This window comes from Henckelia pumila, chromosome 3, assembly GCF_033568475.1.
Source record: "Henckelia pumila isolate YLH828 chromosome 3, ASM3356847v2, whole genome shotgun sequence".
NCBI lineage: Eukaryota > Viridiplantae > Streptophyta > Magnoliopsida > Lamiales > Gesneriaceae > Henckelia > Henckelia pumila.
The window spans coordinates 169,951,270-169,968,686 of NC_133122.1; positions in this window are offsets into that span (position 1 = coordinate 169,951,270).

Sequence of the window (17,417 nt, forward strand, 5' to 3'; positions counted from 1 at the left end):
ATATTGTGCATATTTTAAGTTTATTTTAAAAGGGATAAAAATTTGTTATTTTTAAATATTTTATATGTTGGCACAATTTTTTTGACGAATATTTTATTAAGTTGTTTTATGCACAATATTTTCTTTTAATGAAAGTTTTTATTTTTTGCAAATTTTGTTTTTTAAATAAGATAGTATGTTTAGTAGCGTCCTCGAGTTTTGGGATGTTACAGCTTGGTATCAGAGAGGTTGGTTCTATAAGACAGCGTGTGCATGAATTATCGCAAACGACTCGGATGCTTCGTCTTTATGTCTCTAATTTTTAAGGTTTTAATGATTAATTACAAATAGTATGCTAGAGTTATGATTTATGCATGTTAAATGTTATGTTTTTTATGTAAAAGTCGTGAATGAGTGATGTGGATGATATTGGAGATCACGACTATGGCTGCACATAGGGGGACAGAACAACAACGATGCCAATGATAAGAACAATTAGTTCTTGGTAGGATTAGCCACACTAATGCAGTAACAGAGTCATGCCCTGGGGGAGCAGATTCAGCAGTTACTGCAGGCTCAGGTAGCCAACGTGGGAATAACCGTCCTATATTTGTCACAAACCCCATTTTCAAGAAGTTTAAGAACTTGGGGTGGAGCAATTTCAAGGGCACTACTGACCCTATTGTGGCTGAGGAATGGAGTAGTTCGCTGGAGACCATTTTTGAGTTCATGCAGTAAACCGATGCAGAAAGAGTGAGGTGTTCCGTTTTCATGTTTCGGGATGATGCTCACATTTGGTGGAAAGGGGCCAAATCTGCAGTGAATATGACCACACTAATGTGAAATGGGTTCAAAGACGGGTTCTATGGGAATTATTTCATTGTGAGCACTAGGAATAGGCTGGAGAGAAAGTTCTTGAGGCTTCCTCAGGGAAGCATGAGCATAGCAGATTGATAAGTGTATTTTGTGTGCATTATTTTATGTTATTTTATGTCTATTTTGCATGCATTCATATCGTCTCATTTGGTTTTTGTGTGTTTTTATGTGATTTATTGCATATGTGTGTATTTCACTCTCCGAATTGATTTTTGTAGGAATTTGTGAAAAAATCATGATTTTGGGGCAAGAGAAGAGTTGCAAGAATGAATTACGGAGCAACAATGGTAAAAAATTCATTTTTAATGATAGAGAGATTAAAATTCAATATCCATCGTTCCAAATAAATTTCAAGATGTTTTAAAGCTGTTGTCCAAATTTCAGCTCGATCCGACGGTTAGAAATCAAGTTATGAATTTCTCAAGAATTATGCGCGAGCTAGAATAATTAATGGGAAGATGACAGATTACAGCTCGCCCGAGCGCATGAATAGGTGCCCGAGCGAGCCTGGAACAGCTTGAAAAAAATAAAACATAAGATATATCGCTTGGGCGCATGTTCTTGCGCTCGAGCGTGATCTCGGAGTGTAAAAAAAATAAAATTATGAGAAAATTAAATCGTGTACTCGCCGGGCTTTATTTTATGGGCTTTCAAAGCCATATAAAAGGGCGACTTAACAGCAAATGAGAGGGGATTCATGCAGCAAAACAGAAGGAGGCGGCTAGGCTTGGAGATTGGAGATCTGCTCCATCTTCTTCAGAGTTTCTTCTACCTTTCTTATCTTGATAATTAAATTTTTTGTTTGAATTATTGTTTTCATTATTTGATTAGTTTTTCTTCAAAAAAGAAGGCGAGATTGGGCAGAACAATTTTATGTTGAATATGTTGATTTTGATTTGGGATTTTTAGATTTTTATTAAGATTATTGATTGTTGGTTTATGTTCTGTTCTTGTGAATAACTTGATCAATTATTTACTTGCATGTTAATTGATTCTGAGTCGACAGATGAGGAATTGATTAGATCGCTCCAATAATTGACATATGGTTAAACCGACTAGAAATAGTATTCGATTTCAATATGCGATTTTAGGTGAAAACTGAATTCTCATAATTCTCAGTGCATTCGAATTTGATTTGAATTATGAAAGATTGATCCTTCAATATTTGAATAGATTTAATTGTTCTAGAAATAGACCTTTAAACAAGTTAGGAGAATTCACCGTAATTTAAGACTTAAATCTAGATCCTAGATTTGCCACTTGTTTGCATGATTTGTTTGGTACCTTCGTGTGTCTTGGTTGTCTGGTTTTAATTAAATATTTCTTCAGCTATTTTAATTATTATTTCTTATGCAGTTCTTATTTTTAATTCTTATTTTTATTCAATTTAAACCCTCTTTATTATTTTTGTCTAGATTACGCTAAATAATTAATTCTTGAGAATTGACTATAGTCCCTGTGGGATCGATACTTGGACTCATTTTTCACTTACTATTACTTGACCTAGTGCACTTGCTAGTTGATACCGAATTTAGAGGTCAAGTTTCTGGTGCCGTTGCCAGGGACTGTTTAGTTAATATTAGGATAGATTATTTGCTTTAGCCTAGACATTTTTTTTCTTGAATTTGCTTATTTTTTTGAATTTTAATTTTAATTTTTCTTACTTGTGAGTTGCTTGGAGATGAATCATCGACAGATGTTCACAAGGTTTTGTCAACAATACTCAAAGTCATTCTTTGCTGCTTGGAGGAGATTCAATTATTTGGCAAACAATTGTCGATATCATGATTTTTCGAACTACACTCTAGTTCAGACTTTTTAAGGTGGTTTGGATGAGACAACAAAAAGTTGGGTAGATTATGGAGCTTTGGCAACTTGCAGTTACTTGTTTCACAGAGATTACGATAGTGCGATGCACTTGTTAAATGATATGGCAGATTTTGACTACCATTGGTATTGTGATCCTTCACTGCAGGGTTGGAGTCACCAATATCCTCCAGAATTCAACTCCTCAAATTTTGCGAACCAACCACTTGAAAATCAAGAAGAGTGTATAGGGAATTTTGAGGATCATGTGACTCAGTTGAAGAACATTGTGCGGCAGCAGGCAGAGACAAATAAGTTCTTAGAAAGCCGCAGCAACTCTTTGAGTCTTTTGGATGAGCAGATTGAGCGTTTTATAGAACCATTTTCTAAGATCTGTGAAGAGAATGAAGTAATTGCGCTAGATCATGAGGAAATAATTTTTGAAGAATTTTTAATTGAAGAGGAGCCAAAAGTGAACTTGGAGGAGGAAGAAATATACAAGGCGACAAATTTGACCTCATCAATGGTCTTTACATGTACACCATTAGAAGATCCTTTATTTCCATTGACGCTGGTAGCGCTTAGTCGTATCGCGTCCATATTAACCCAACTGAGATTAACTAAATAAACATGTAGTAGTGAGAGTAGGAATCATTCCCATGAGGAAGATGCAATTTATTGTGTTCTTAAAAATACTAAAAATAAATGAAAAGGGTTTTTTGGATTTTGAAATTAACTAAATTAAATAAAAAGAAATTTAAAACAAATTTTATTAACTAGCATGCAAGAATTAAAATTATGGAAAATCAAATTAACGAGCCTTGGTATCGATCGACTACACCTTTGAAGTTATTCACTCGATCATCGATTTCTAAAATAATTAATTCTTATTGAATATTCATCATTGGAAATTTAATTTCTATCTCACCTTAATTTTAGTTAATTAGACACAAGCCTTAAATTAACCCTTACCAATAAATCAATCAAGATACAAGAGATCAAGATTTAAACCCAAGGTAGCATTCAAATTAGTGAAATTGAAGAATCTAGACAACACAAACACAAGCGGTTGTATTTAATTTAGTCAATTGTTGTTCCTACGAATTAACAAATTCACGAGCGAAAAATATTAATCATAGTTGCTTCACAAATTAGAGGGATCAAATAATTACGGATTTGATATCTAATTTAGCAGTAGATTGTATGAGAAAATTATCAGATAGTCAACCAATAATTAAACACAAAAGCATAACAATCAATTCCAAACAACTCTTGATATTCAAATATAAATCAAACAATGAAAATGAAAATCTCATGATATAAATAAAACTACAAAGGGTTTGTCTTCCTCAACCAAGATTTAAAACTTAGCCACAAATATTCATGAAATCCTAAGAAAAATTGAAAAGATAAAATTAAATCTAAGAACAAGAGAAGAAAAACCTAGCCGCCAAGAGTTTCTCTTGCCTCTTCAGCCGTACAAAGATGATTCTCAGATCTAAAAATCGAGATAATATATTATTATTAAGGCTAGAGTCCTTCCCAAGAAAATTTTCTTTTTTATAAATTTTTCCCAAAATCCGCGTCGTGATCGATCGGTAAGACACTACCGATCGAGTGCACATAGTTCTGTCCCGAATCTTTCTTTCTTTTCTTATCCCGCTCGATCGGTTAAAAAATACCGATCGAGCGAGAGCTCCTCTGCCCGAGAACTCTTCTCACATACCCAGCGCTCTTCATTAGTGCTATCGCGCTTCACCTTTCTTCAACAGCGCTTCGCAGCAGCACTACAACAATGCGCTATCGCGCTCCAATCTTTCCTTCCTTATCTACAGGTAGAGCCCTTCACAAGAGCTATAGCGCTTCATCAATCTCTTCTCTCTTTGGGAAGAGCCCTTAGTTAGAGCGATAGCACTCCTCAAGGGCTGTTTGTTAGAGCTGTTGGTTAAAGTTGTTCGTTAATAGCTCTAACGAACAAATCTACTTCTTCCATCTTCTTCTTTGCTTCTTTTCTTCAATTCTTTTGCACCATTTTTATATTTTCCTATATCAAAACACAAAAAATTATTAGGAACTATAAAATGAATTAAATCAATTCAAATTCTCCTAATCATACAAATTTACTCAAATTAATATAGGAAAATATAACCACATCAAACTCCCTCATACTTAAACCTTTTGCTCGCCCTCGAGCGACACAAAATCAAAAACAAAATGCAAACATAAGAATAAAAACATAATAAAGCACGAATCATGAATATCATAGCCTAAGAGAAGTTCCAACTTACAAAAATAAACTTACGAATACTCTTGATTTTCCATGATACACCTCCAGTCAAGTGTGAGTGTAAGTATCACCATCAAAAGCCCCTTCCTCCCAACAATCCTTAAACAAAATACAACTCTCTTGAGATATAATTATGCATCTTCGGATTTTGCACCCGGTTTTCTTAAGCCCCAATAATTACCCGCAAACTTAGCTATAACTAAGATAGGATTCGAATTTCAATCCCCTTGTCTATAGTCCGGATGGAACTACAATCCCATTGAATCCGCAAACTTAGCCATGTAACAGTAAATAGAATTTCAATCACTTTCCAAGCCCGGATGGAATTGTCATTTTTCAAATTTTTCAAAATTTTAACCCCATTTAATCTGCATACTTAGTCAAGAACAAGATGATTCGAATTTCAATCTCTTTCTCATAACCCAGATGGAGTTAATTTTATTTCCACAAAAATTTTCATAAAAATTAACATGAGCGCCCAAGATCGTACATGCAATGTTATAAAGAATATTAGGATTCAAAAACACTATCAGGCTTCACAAACACCTATTGCCGTGCAATGGTCCAACAGATACAAACATTATCCAATACATCGCTACATTTCACTGGTCAAACATGTGTGCTTAAAATATTCACTACTCAACCTACGGTTTCTCATATCCAATCAAGAGAAAAAAAATTTCACAAAAAATTAATTTTTCCAACTTCATATCATCATCGGCTATCAATCATCATCCTACTTACTATGAGCTCTAAAAAAATTTTTTCTTTCAAAAACCCGCTGAATCCTCTCAATGACTGACTAAGTCCTCTCCCCCATACTTAAAATCTTACATTGTCCTCAATGTAAGTAAAAAAAAAAATGCAAAACAAAAATAAATACTAAAAATGAAAAGCAAATTCTCCCCTTGGGTTGCCTCCCAAGCAGCGCTTGATTTTCAGTCTTCAGCTTGACCCTCATAAGCACTCCTCAAAGAGTGGATGACGCCCAAAATAAGTGTCATATGACACCACAAACGGGTATTTGTTCCATGTGCCCTCAAGCTTGGCTAGATGTATATAGTTTAAGCTCGTCACCTCAACAACACTCCCTAGTAGCTGGTAAACATGAGAAGTGAACATCTCTGTGGGCACTCGGAAGCCAAAATCTTTTGAAATTGGTACTGATGGAAAGGAAGGATCTTGGGGATGTGTGTATGATAATACTATCGATGAGCTCAAATCGATAGACTCTTGAACTCCGTCGTCCTCAAACTTGAGTGGCAACATATTTCCATCATACCCTATTTTTTCCAAAACATCTTCTGTCTAAGTTTCAATAAGAAAAGAAGACTCAAATACCTCTAAATCTTCAGCATGATTTGATTCGCACTTCCAATCCTGGTTCTCTGATTCATCATCATTGAACCAAATTGGGTTGGTCACTGCTTGAGTATCTTGCTTCACTTCCTGTTTTTGGTGTTCATGGAGAATTGATCTCTTGAGATTCTCTATTTGCTCCACAAGGCGACATCTATAATTGATTAGATCTTCTATGACTGCCTCAGTCGATGCCACAAACTTGTTCATTATATCCTCTAGCGGATGTAAGATCAATTGAGAACAAATTCCCTCCTCTTTTTGAAGCTCGAATGGTTGGTTTGTAAAATCCGTGTATTGATAATTTTGTGGGTATTGGTGGCTCCTTACCTGTGGTGTAAGATCTCAATATCGGTGATAGTCAAATTCTATCACATCATCCAATAGGTATATCATACTATCATCATCTCGGCAAAATAGTGGAGTACCGGTTGTGAAAGCTCCATCAATTACCCATATTCTTGCCACTGCATCCAAACCCTCAAGAAAAAATGTAAGGAGAGAATAGTTAGAAAAATCATGATACCGGGAGATGGTTGCCAAATCCTTGAATATCTCTCATGCTGCGTAGAATGTCTCTTCGTGTTGCTGGATAAAAATTGTGAATACTTGTCGATTTGACATCTCGAAGTATTACACCATAAGAATTCTTGCAAAAACAGATTAGAAAATGGTGAATAAAATAAAAACAAAAACACAAATAAATTAAACGCCTTCCCCGACAACGGCGCCAAAATTTGGTAGCGCTTAGTCGTATCGCGTCCAAATTAACCCAACTCAGATTAACTAAATAAACATGTAGTAGCAAGAGTAATAATCATTCTCAAGAGAAAGGTGCAATTTATTGTGTTCTTAGAAATACTGAAAATAAATGAAAAGGGGTTTTTGGATTTTGAATTACCTAAATTAAATAAAAATCAATTTAAATCAAATTTTATTAACTATCATGCAAGAATTAAAATTATGGAAAAGCAATTAATTAACGAGCTTTAGTATCGGTCAACTACACCTTTGAAGTTATTCACTCGATCATCGATTTCTAAAAATAATTATTTCTCATGGAATATTCATCATTGGAAATTTAATTCCTATCTCACCTTAATTTTAGTTAATTAGACACAAGTGTTCTGAAATTAACCCTTACCAATAAATCAATCAAGATACAAGCGATCAAGATTTAAACCCAAGGTAGCATTCAAATTAGTGAAATTGATGAATCTAGACAACACAAACACAAGCGGTTGTATTTAATCTAGTCAATTGTTGTTCCTACGAATTAACAAATTCACAAGCGGAAAATATTAATCATAGTTGCTTCAAAAATTAGAGGGATCAAACAATTACAGATTTGATATCTAATATAGCAGCAGATTGTATAAGAAAATTATCAGATAGTCAGCCAATAATTAAACACACAATCATAACAAGCAATTCCAAACAACTCTTGATATTCAAATAGAAATCAAACAATGAAAATGAAAATCTCATGAGTTAAATAAAACTTCAAAGGGTTTGTCTTCCTCAACCAAGATTTAAAACTTAGCCACAAATATTCATGAAATCCTAAGAAAAATTGAAAAGGTAAAATTAAATCTAAGAACAAAGAAGAAAAACCTAGCCGCCAAGAGTTTTTCTCGCCTCTTCAGCCGTCCAAAGATGATTCTCAGATATATAAATCGAGATAATATTTTATTATTAAGGCTAGAGTCCTTCCCAAGCAAATTTCCTTTTTTATAAATTTTTTCCAAAATCCGCGTCGCGCTCGATCGGTAAGAAACTACCAATCGAGCGCACATAGTTCTGTCCCGAATCTTTCTTTCTTTTCTTCTCCCGCTCGATCGGTTAAAAACTACCGATCGAGCGAGAGTTCCTCTACCCGAGAACTCTTCTCACATACCAAGTGCTCTTCATTAGCGCTATCGCGCTTCACCTTTCTTCAACAACGCTTCGCACCAGCGCTACAACAATGCGCTATCGCGCTCCAATCTTTCCTTCCTTCTCTACAGGTAGAGAGCCCTTCACAAGCGCTATAGCGCTTCATCAATCTCTTCTCTCTTTGGGTAGAGCCCTTCGTTAGAGCCATATCACTCCTCAAGGGCTGTTCGTTAGAGCTGTTGGTTAGAGTTGTTCGTTAATAGCTCTAACAAACATCTCTACTTCTTCAATCTTCTTCTTTCCTTCTTTTCTTTAATTATTTTGCACCATTTTTCTATTTTCCTATATCAAAACACAAAAAATGATTATGAACTATAACATGAATTTAATCAATGAAAATTCTCCTAATCATACAAATTAAATCAAATAAATATAGGAAAATATAACCACATCAGACGCCAACTCCACAGTATTACATCCTCCATGAGCTTCAGCCTAGATTCGGAGTCCCCTTCCAAAAGAAAAAGTTCATACCGAGTATTGCTGGACCGACGAGCTTCCCATGTCAATATCACGCCAAACTTGAGAGCTTAGGAAATCAAGACCCATACATAGAGTCTTATGATTCTTACTATGGGCGACATCCGCTCTTTGATGGTTGCATCTGTCTATTCGGGCGATAGACAATAAATTTGGCGCTGACTGGGAGGCAACCCAGTGTTTTCTTTCTTTTATTTTTAATGTTTTTTTTATTTTTATTATCTTTTGTAATCCAACGCCTTACCCATCGCATTTATATGTGCAATAGGTTGCTTCGATAAGAGAAGTTGCTTTGGAATTTTGCAGTTGAAGAAAGAGCACGAATCTAAAAACAGTGGAGTGTTATTTTTGTTTTCATTGTTTTTATGTTCGTTTTGCATTTGTTTGTTTGGTTTTGCATTTTGTTCATTGTTTCTAAAGCATTGAGGCCAATGTTTTGGATAAATATGAGGGATAGTCTAGTTTGTTTTATTGTTGTGTTTGTGTTGCATTCGTAATGATTTCGTTTGTTTGCATATTGTTCCTTTTAATAGTTGTATTGCATTGATGTTGAGTAGGATGAGGAATGGGAACCAATGATGATATGAAGTTATGATTTTTGTGAAAAAACAAAAATTATTTTTTCTCTTGACTTGACATGAGAAACTGTAGGTTGTATAGTGAATATTTTTAAGCACTTATGTTAGATAAGTGAATTTTAGCGAAATATTTGATGAATTGATGTCTGTTTGATCATTGCACGACAATAGGTGTTTTGTGGATCTTAATTGTGTTCTATGAATTTTGATGAGTCTCTAACATGACACCTATGATCTTGGGCGCACCAAAATTTTTGAATTTTTTTTTTGTTTTTGAAAAATTCAACTCCATCCGGGTCATTGATGAGGAAATTAAATTCTAATTACCTTGTCCTTGACTAAGTATGTGGATTAAATGGGGTTGCAAATCAATAAAAATTAAAAAAATTTAATATTTTGAAAAAATCAATAACAACTCCATCCGGGTTTCAGGCAAGGGATTGAAATCCTAATCGCCTAGTCTGAAACTAAGTTTGCGGATTCAATGGGGTTGAAGATCCATCCGGGCTATAGACAAGGGGATTGATCCTAATCCTATCAAATTTATTTCTAAGTTTGCGGGTAATTATTGGGGCTTTAAAAAGCTGGGTGCAAAATCTGGCGGTGCGTAAAAATAATCTCAAGGGAGGTGTGTTTTGTAGAGGTAATTGGAAGAAATGGACACTTGAGAGTGAAACTTGCACTCATATGTCATAGGTCGCTAAGCAGTCTTGAAACGGATTCTATCTAAGATGCATATAACTGGAATGACATCACACACACACACGTTCATGCTAAATCGAAGGTGTATTATGAAAGCTTGAGAGCATTCGTATTTTTAAGTTGACATAGAACTTCTCAGATGCTGTTACTTTCCATGAATCATTCCAACTTTTGTTTTGTGTTTTTTTTTCATATGTCTTGCTCGAGGGCGAGCAAGGTTTAAGTATGGGGGTGTTGATAAGTGCATTTTGTGTGCATTATTTTATGTTATTTTTATGTCTATTTTGCATGAATTCGTATTTTCTCATTTTGTTTTTGTGTGTTTTTATGTGATTTATTACATATGTGTGTATTTCACTCTTCGGATTGATTTTTGTAGGAATTTGTGAAGAAATCATGATTTTGGGGCAAGAGAAGAGTCACAAGAATGAATTACGGAGCAGCAATGGTCAAAAATTCATTTTTAATGATAGAAAGATCCAAATTAGATCTTCACCGTTCAAAATGAATTCAAGATGTTATAAAGCTGTTTTTCCAAATTTCAGCTTGATCCGACGGTTAAAACTTAAGTTATGAATTTCTCAAGAATTATGCGCGAACTGGAATATTTTAATAGGAAAATGACAGATTACATCTCGTCCGAGTGCACGAACAGGCGCCCGAACGAGCCTATAATAGCTTGAAAAAAATAAAACAGAAGATATCTCGCTTGGGCGCATGTTCTTGCGCTCGAGCGCGATCTCAGAGTCCAGAAAAATAAAATTCTGTGAAAATTAAATCATGGAATTTCCGGGCTTTATTTTATGGGCTTTCAAAGCCATATAAAAGGGCAGCTTAACATCAGTTGAGAGGGGATTCACGCAGCAAATCTGAAGGAGGCGGCTAGGCTTGGAGATTGGAGATTTGCTCCATCTTCTTCAGAGTTTCTTCTACCTTTCTTCTCTTGATTACTAAACCTTTTGTTTGAATTATTTTTTTCATTATTTGATTAGTTTTTCTTCAAAAAAGACGGCGAGATTGGGCCGAACAATTTTATGTCGAACATGTGGATTTTGATTTGGGATTTTTAGATTTTTATTAAGATTATTGATTGATAGATTTATGTTTTGTTCTTGTGAGTAACCTGAAAAATTATTTACTTGCATGTTAATTGATTCTGAGTCGACAGATTAGGAATTGATTTCGATCAGTCCAATAATTGACATATGGTTAAACCGACTACAAATAGTATTCGGTTTCAGTATGCGGTTTTAAGTGAAAACTGAATTCTCATAATTCTCAATGCATTCGAATTTGATTTGAATTATGAAAGATTGATCCGTCAATATTTGAATAGGTTTAATTGTTCTAGAAATAGACCTTTAAAAAAGTTAGGAGAATTCACCGTAATTTAAGATTTAAATCTGGATCCTAGATTTGCCACTTGTTTGCATAATTTTTTTTGATACCTTTGTGTGTCTTGGTTGTATCGTTTTAATTAAATTTTTCTTCAGCTATTTTAATTCTTATTTCTTAAGCAGTTCTTATTTTTAATTCTTATTTTTATTCAATTTAAACCCTCTTTATTATTTTTGTCTAGATTAAGCTAAATAATTAATTCTTGAGAACTGACCACATTCCCTATGGGATCGATACTTGGACTCATTTTCCACTTACTATTACTTGACCTAGTGCACTTGCTAGTTGATACCGAATTTAGCGGTCACAGATTATGTCAAGAAGTTTGAGAGAGGGTGGTACTTTGTTCCCTTGATTTCGGAGAGGCCGGAAGAATAGTTGAATCATTTCATGGAGGAGGTTGAATCTTGCAATCTTCCATGATGTCCGATTAAGTGGGGCTGCCCCTTATAGGTAGGCCATGGATCGAGCGATGTTAGCAGATAAGGACAAGAATGAAATCATTAAGGAGGCATAGAATAAGAGGACAAACTATTAGGGTCGTGATCAGCACGGGCCTACTGGGAAGAATTCATCATATGCCCCCGTTCCAAGGAAGATTAGTAGTAGTTTCAGCAATAGGGGTAGCCGCGACCTTAAGGGACACGACCAACAACGGGTAATACTTCAAAAACTAAGAACATAACAGCTTGTCCCAAGTGTGGGAGGTCCCACTTCGGCCAGTGCATGTTGGGGACTGGTGTTTGTTTTCTCTGAAATAAGTAAGGACATTTCAAGAAAGATTGTATCCTGTCCGAGGAGCTAATCACATGATGGATTTTTTCTATGACCCAAGAGTAGGTGGATCCAGACTCCACTATTGTCATAGGTATGTGCTCATGTTCTAATTGATTCGAGTGCTACAGATTCTTTCGTATCTGCAAGTTTTGTTGCAAAGTTGTGGGTAGTGCCAGATAGATTAGTTTCGGGTTATGGAGTTTTTTTTCCTTCAGGGGAGGAAATGCCCAGTAAAAATATGTTGAGGAATTTTAAGATTCTAATGCATGAGCATGAGTTGTGTGTAGATTTTGTTGTGTTGAGTATGATAGAGATGGATTGGTTTTCTCAGCAATAGGCTACCATAGACTGTAAGCAGCAGATAGTTTCTTTGAAAAATCAGAGTGGAGAATCATTTGTGTTCTATGCTTCACCGATGCAAGGTTTTCCTCATGTGGTTTCTGTAAATAAATCATGGCAGTTGTTGAGAAAAGGATTTTTGGGTTATTTATCAATTATCTTTGGGAATCAGGAGTTGTCTTGACCAAAATTGGAGGAAGTAGAAGTGGTGAGGGACTTTTCAGAGGTGTTCTCTGATGATTTTTTGGGATTACCTCAAATCAGAGAAGTGGAGTTTGGGATTGAATTGGTACCTGGTACCACACTAATTTCTAAGGCGCCGTACAGGTTGGCACCGACTGAGATGAAGAAGCTAAAGTACCAGTTGCAGGAACTATTGGACAAGGGATTCATCAGACCGAGTGTGTCATCTCGGGGTGCACCGGTACTATTTTTTCATAAGAGGATGGGCCAATGCGGTTGTGCATCAACTATAGAGAGCTGAACCGTGTTACAGTGAAAAACAAGTATACACTGCCAAGGATAGATGATTTTTTCGATCAGTTGCAAGGGGTAGTGGTCTTCTCCAAGATTGATTTAAGATCAGGATACGATCAGTTGAAGGTGAGAGATGAGGATATGCAGAAAATGACTTTCAGGACTCGATATGGCCACTATGAGTTTTTGGTTATGCTGTTTGGGTTGACCAATGCCCCAACAATGCTCATGGAATTGATGAACCAGGTGTTCCGACCTTTCTTCGACCAGTTTGCCATATTCTTCATAGATGACATATTGTTCTACTCTCGTAGTCTAGATGATCATCGTCAGCATTTTACTACGGTTTTGAAAGTTCTGAAAGAGAACCAGTTGTTTACTAATTTCAGTAAGTGTGGCTTTTGGTTGGAGCAGATTTAGTCACTTAGTTTCAGCGAGAGGGATTGAAGTTGATCCAACTAAGGTAGAAGCGATTCGGAGTTGAATTTCTTTGGTTTAGCATATTACTACCGGAGATTAATTCAGGATTTCTCCAAGATAGCTCTACCTTTGGCATCTTTGACCAGGAAATTCGTGAAATTTTGATTGGTCAGATCAGTGTGAGATGTGTTTTGTTGAGTTGAAATAGAGATTGATGACAAAGTCAGAGCTAGCAATTCCGGAAGGCACATTTTGTGGTATATATATATATGCTTACAAGAGAGTTTTGGGTTTTGTTGATGCAAGATGACAAGATGATATCATATGCATCTCGGAAGCTGAAAATTCACGAGCAAAACTACCCGACTCACGATCTCGAGTTGAAAGCAATTTTCTTCCCTTCGAAGCTATGGAGGCATTATCTGTATGGAGAGAAGTGCCAGATCTTCACCGACCATAAGATCTGAAGTAATTCTTAACTAACAAAGAGCTGAATATGAGGCAGAGGCGATGTTTGGAATCAGTGAAAGATTACGAATGTGATATTATCTCCGATCCAGGTAAGGCTAATGAAGAGGCACATTCCTTGAGTTGCAAGTCTGTGACCTGGAGACAGTTGAAAACTCAACAAGAGTTGATTGAATATTTTCAGAGGTTGAGGTTGGAAGTGGTTGAGTCAGAGGAAGAGTGAAAATTATCAGCTTTTAATAGTAATGATGAGTTTGACTGACAGGATTCGAGCAGGCCAAGATTCAGACCAACAGTTGGTTGAGTGAAGGTGTAGGGACGAAGCCAAAGGTGGTAAGTTGTATACAGTAAAGGAGGGGATTGTGCATCACAAAGTTATATTATGGGTGCCAGTGGTGGACTTACTGAGAGCAGATGTGATGACAGAAATGCATACTGCAATGTATGCTTTCACCCGGGGAGTACAAAGATGTTCAAAGATCTACAGTTGTTGCTATGGTGGCCAGGTATGAAAAAAGACAACGTTAAGTTTGTGAACGAATGTCTGACTTTTCACCAGGTTAATGCTGAGAATTTGAGGCTAGCAGGACTTTTGAAACTGTTACCGATTCCAAAGTGGAAGTGGGAGTATGTCACCATTGATTTTGTGATAGGTTCGCTCATTACACCATGAGGGATGAATTCCACTTGGGTGATATTAGACAGATTGAAAAATTCAGCTCATTTTTTGCCCGTTTAAGACTAATTTCTCAAAGAATCAATATGTCAAGTTGTATATTAGAGAGATAGTTAGATTACATGGGATTCTAGCCAGGATAGGGTCTGACCGAAACCCTAGGTTTACTTCGGGGTTTTGGATTAGTTTGCACCATAGGTTAGGTATGAATTTGGCATTCAATACAACTTTCCAACCACAAAAAGATGGACACTCGGAGCGAGTTATTCAGATTCTTGAGGATATGCTCAGGGCCTGTGTGATCGATTTAAGAGGAAGTTGGGAGTCAAAATTGCCTTTAGTGGAGATCACCTACAACAATAGTTATCAAGATACTATTGGTATGGCTTCTTATGAGGAATTGTATGGGAGGAATTGTAGGAATCCCTTACATTGGGATGAAGTGGTTGAAAGAGCTGTTTTGGGACCGAAAATTTTGAGTCAGAAAGTGAGTATGATAGCTATGATCATAGACAAAATAATGATAGCTCAGACTCGTTATAAAAGCTATGCCGACCATCGGCATAGAGATTTGGAGTTAGAGGTTGGAGATCATGTGTTTCTAAAAGTGTCACCTTGTAAGGGAGTGCTGAGGTTTGGAAAGAAAAGGAAGCTAAGCACAGGTACATAGTGTTACGCCTTCAACGCATATAAATCTCGACTGTGAGATTAATGTTTTTAATGCATTAACAAGGCCCTTTTCTCTATGTTTTGATGATTAACAAAACTAGGTTAAAATGTTACTAATGTTTACAATGAGCTTATTACAGAGTTAAAATTTTCAAGTTGAATTAAGGCTAAATTGCGAACAAGTTTATTCAAGATCAGAAAAAAATTTCAAAGACTTATACTGCTATGAGTTCGGAAGCTCCGATTGGAGTTCGGAAGCTCCGATCAGGATCAGAAGGACCTTCGGAAGCTAAGGAACGATCGGACGTTTCGATCAAGGTTCGGACGCTCCGATCTATTTTCAAGGAATTTTATATTGTTCGGAAGCAGAACGGAAGCTACAAAGTAACGAGATCGGACGCACCGATCATAGATCGGAAGTTCCGATCTGCAACGGCGGCCTGATAATCTTGTCCGGAAGACTTTTGCCCGAAAACATATTTAATGCGCCGATCGGAAGCTCCGAAGTGGGATCGGAAGTTCCGATCCTGTACAAACCGCATGACTCAGAATTCAAATTTCGGAAGCTCCGATGCTGGGAACGGAAGTTTCGATCGATGCCGAATTTTCAGCTATAAATAGAGGCATTCCGAGACCATTTCAAGCATCCCAATATCTTCAAGTCTCTCAATCCTCTTAAGCATTATTTGAGCTATTTGTTGAGCAATTTGTAGCCCCTTTGAGCTTTCAAAATATATTCATATACCGAGTTGTATCCGGGGTTGTGAAAATCGTTGGTGTAAACACTTGAGTGTGAAGCCAAGTGTTGTGTGATTGTTGAGGCTATCCTTGGAGCCCTTAAGGCCAAGTGTTGAGTTGTATAGGCACGGTGATCGTGTTGAGTTGTACGGCTATCCTTGGAGCCATCAAGGCCAAGACGTTGAAGTGCTAGTGGATCCTTGGTTAATCGATCTTAACCAAGAAGGGGAGACGTAGACGATTTATCGTCGAACTTCCATAAACATCTCTTATCCCTTTTACTGCTTTATTTACATTACACATTTATTTACTGCACTTATATTTGATTGCTTTAAGTCTTCCGCTTGCGTATTTGCATAATCGCTTTAAATTGCTAAAGTTGCCAATAGAACCTAAATCCCCCCCCCCCCATTAGGTTCTAACAAGTGGTATCAAAGCCACCTTTTTACAAAATATTTTCAAAAAGGTTCTTATGGCAAATCTAGCGAGCTACTATGCTCAAGGGCAATCAACAAATCGTCCTCTTCTTTTCAATGGCATAAACTACGGATATTGGAAAAATCGAATGTCCCTATATATCCAATCCGTAGACTATGACCTTTGGAAGGTTACTGTGAAAGGTCCCTACATACCTACTAAAGAGGTTGAGGGTGTCAAAATTCCTAAAGGAATGGACGACTTTTCTAAGGAGGACATGAAACTTATATATCAAAATGCTAAAGCCATGAATATTCTTCATTGTTCCTTAGATATGAACGAGTACAACCGGATCTTAATGTGCTCATCCGCTAAAGATATATGGGACAAGTTGAAAATATGCCATGAAGGGACTAATCAAGTCAAAGAAACGAAGATCGATCTACTCCAACTCAAATACGAAACATTTGAGATGGAAGACAATGAGGATATTGACACAATGTTCCGAAGGCTTACTCAAATTATCAACGAGCTAGCCCAACTTGGGGAACAATATCCAACCAAGTAAGTGTGGAGGAGAGCTCTACGCGCTTTACCCAAAGAGTGGGATGCCAAGAGGACGGCTATCATAGAATCCAACAAAGGCGACACCGCTTCCTATGACCTTGATCAACTCCATGGAAATCTAAAAACCCATGAGTTGGAATTGTCTACAAGGAAGGAAATAAAGAAAGAAGATATCAAGGTAAAGGGGATTGCTCTATCTAGCCAATCCAAAGAAGAAGATGAAGATGATGATATGGCACTCTTTGCAAGAAAATTCAAAAGATTTATGCGAGGAAACAACTTCAAAAAGAAGACCGAAAAAGAAGTAACATGTTATAACTTTCAACAACAAGGCCACTATGCAAATGAGTGTCCTCTCAAGAAGAAATTTGACAAGGGAAAGAAGAAAGCACTCATAGCCACTTGGAGTGATAGCGACGATGACGAGGAGGAAGCTAACATCTGCCTCATGGCTAAAAGTGATAACATC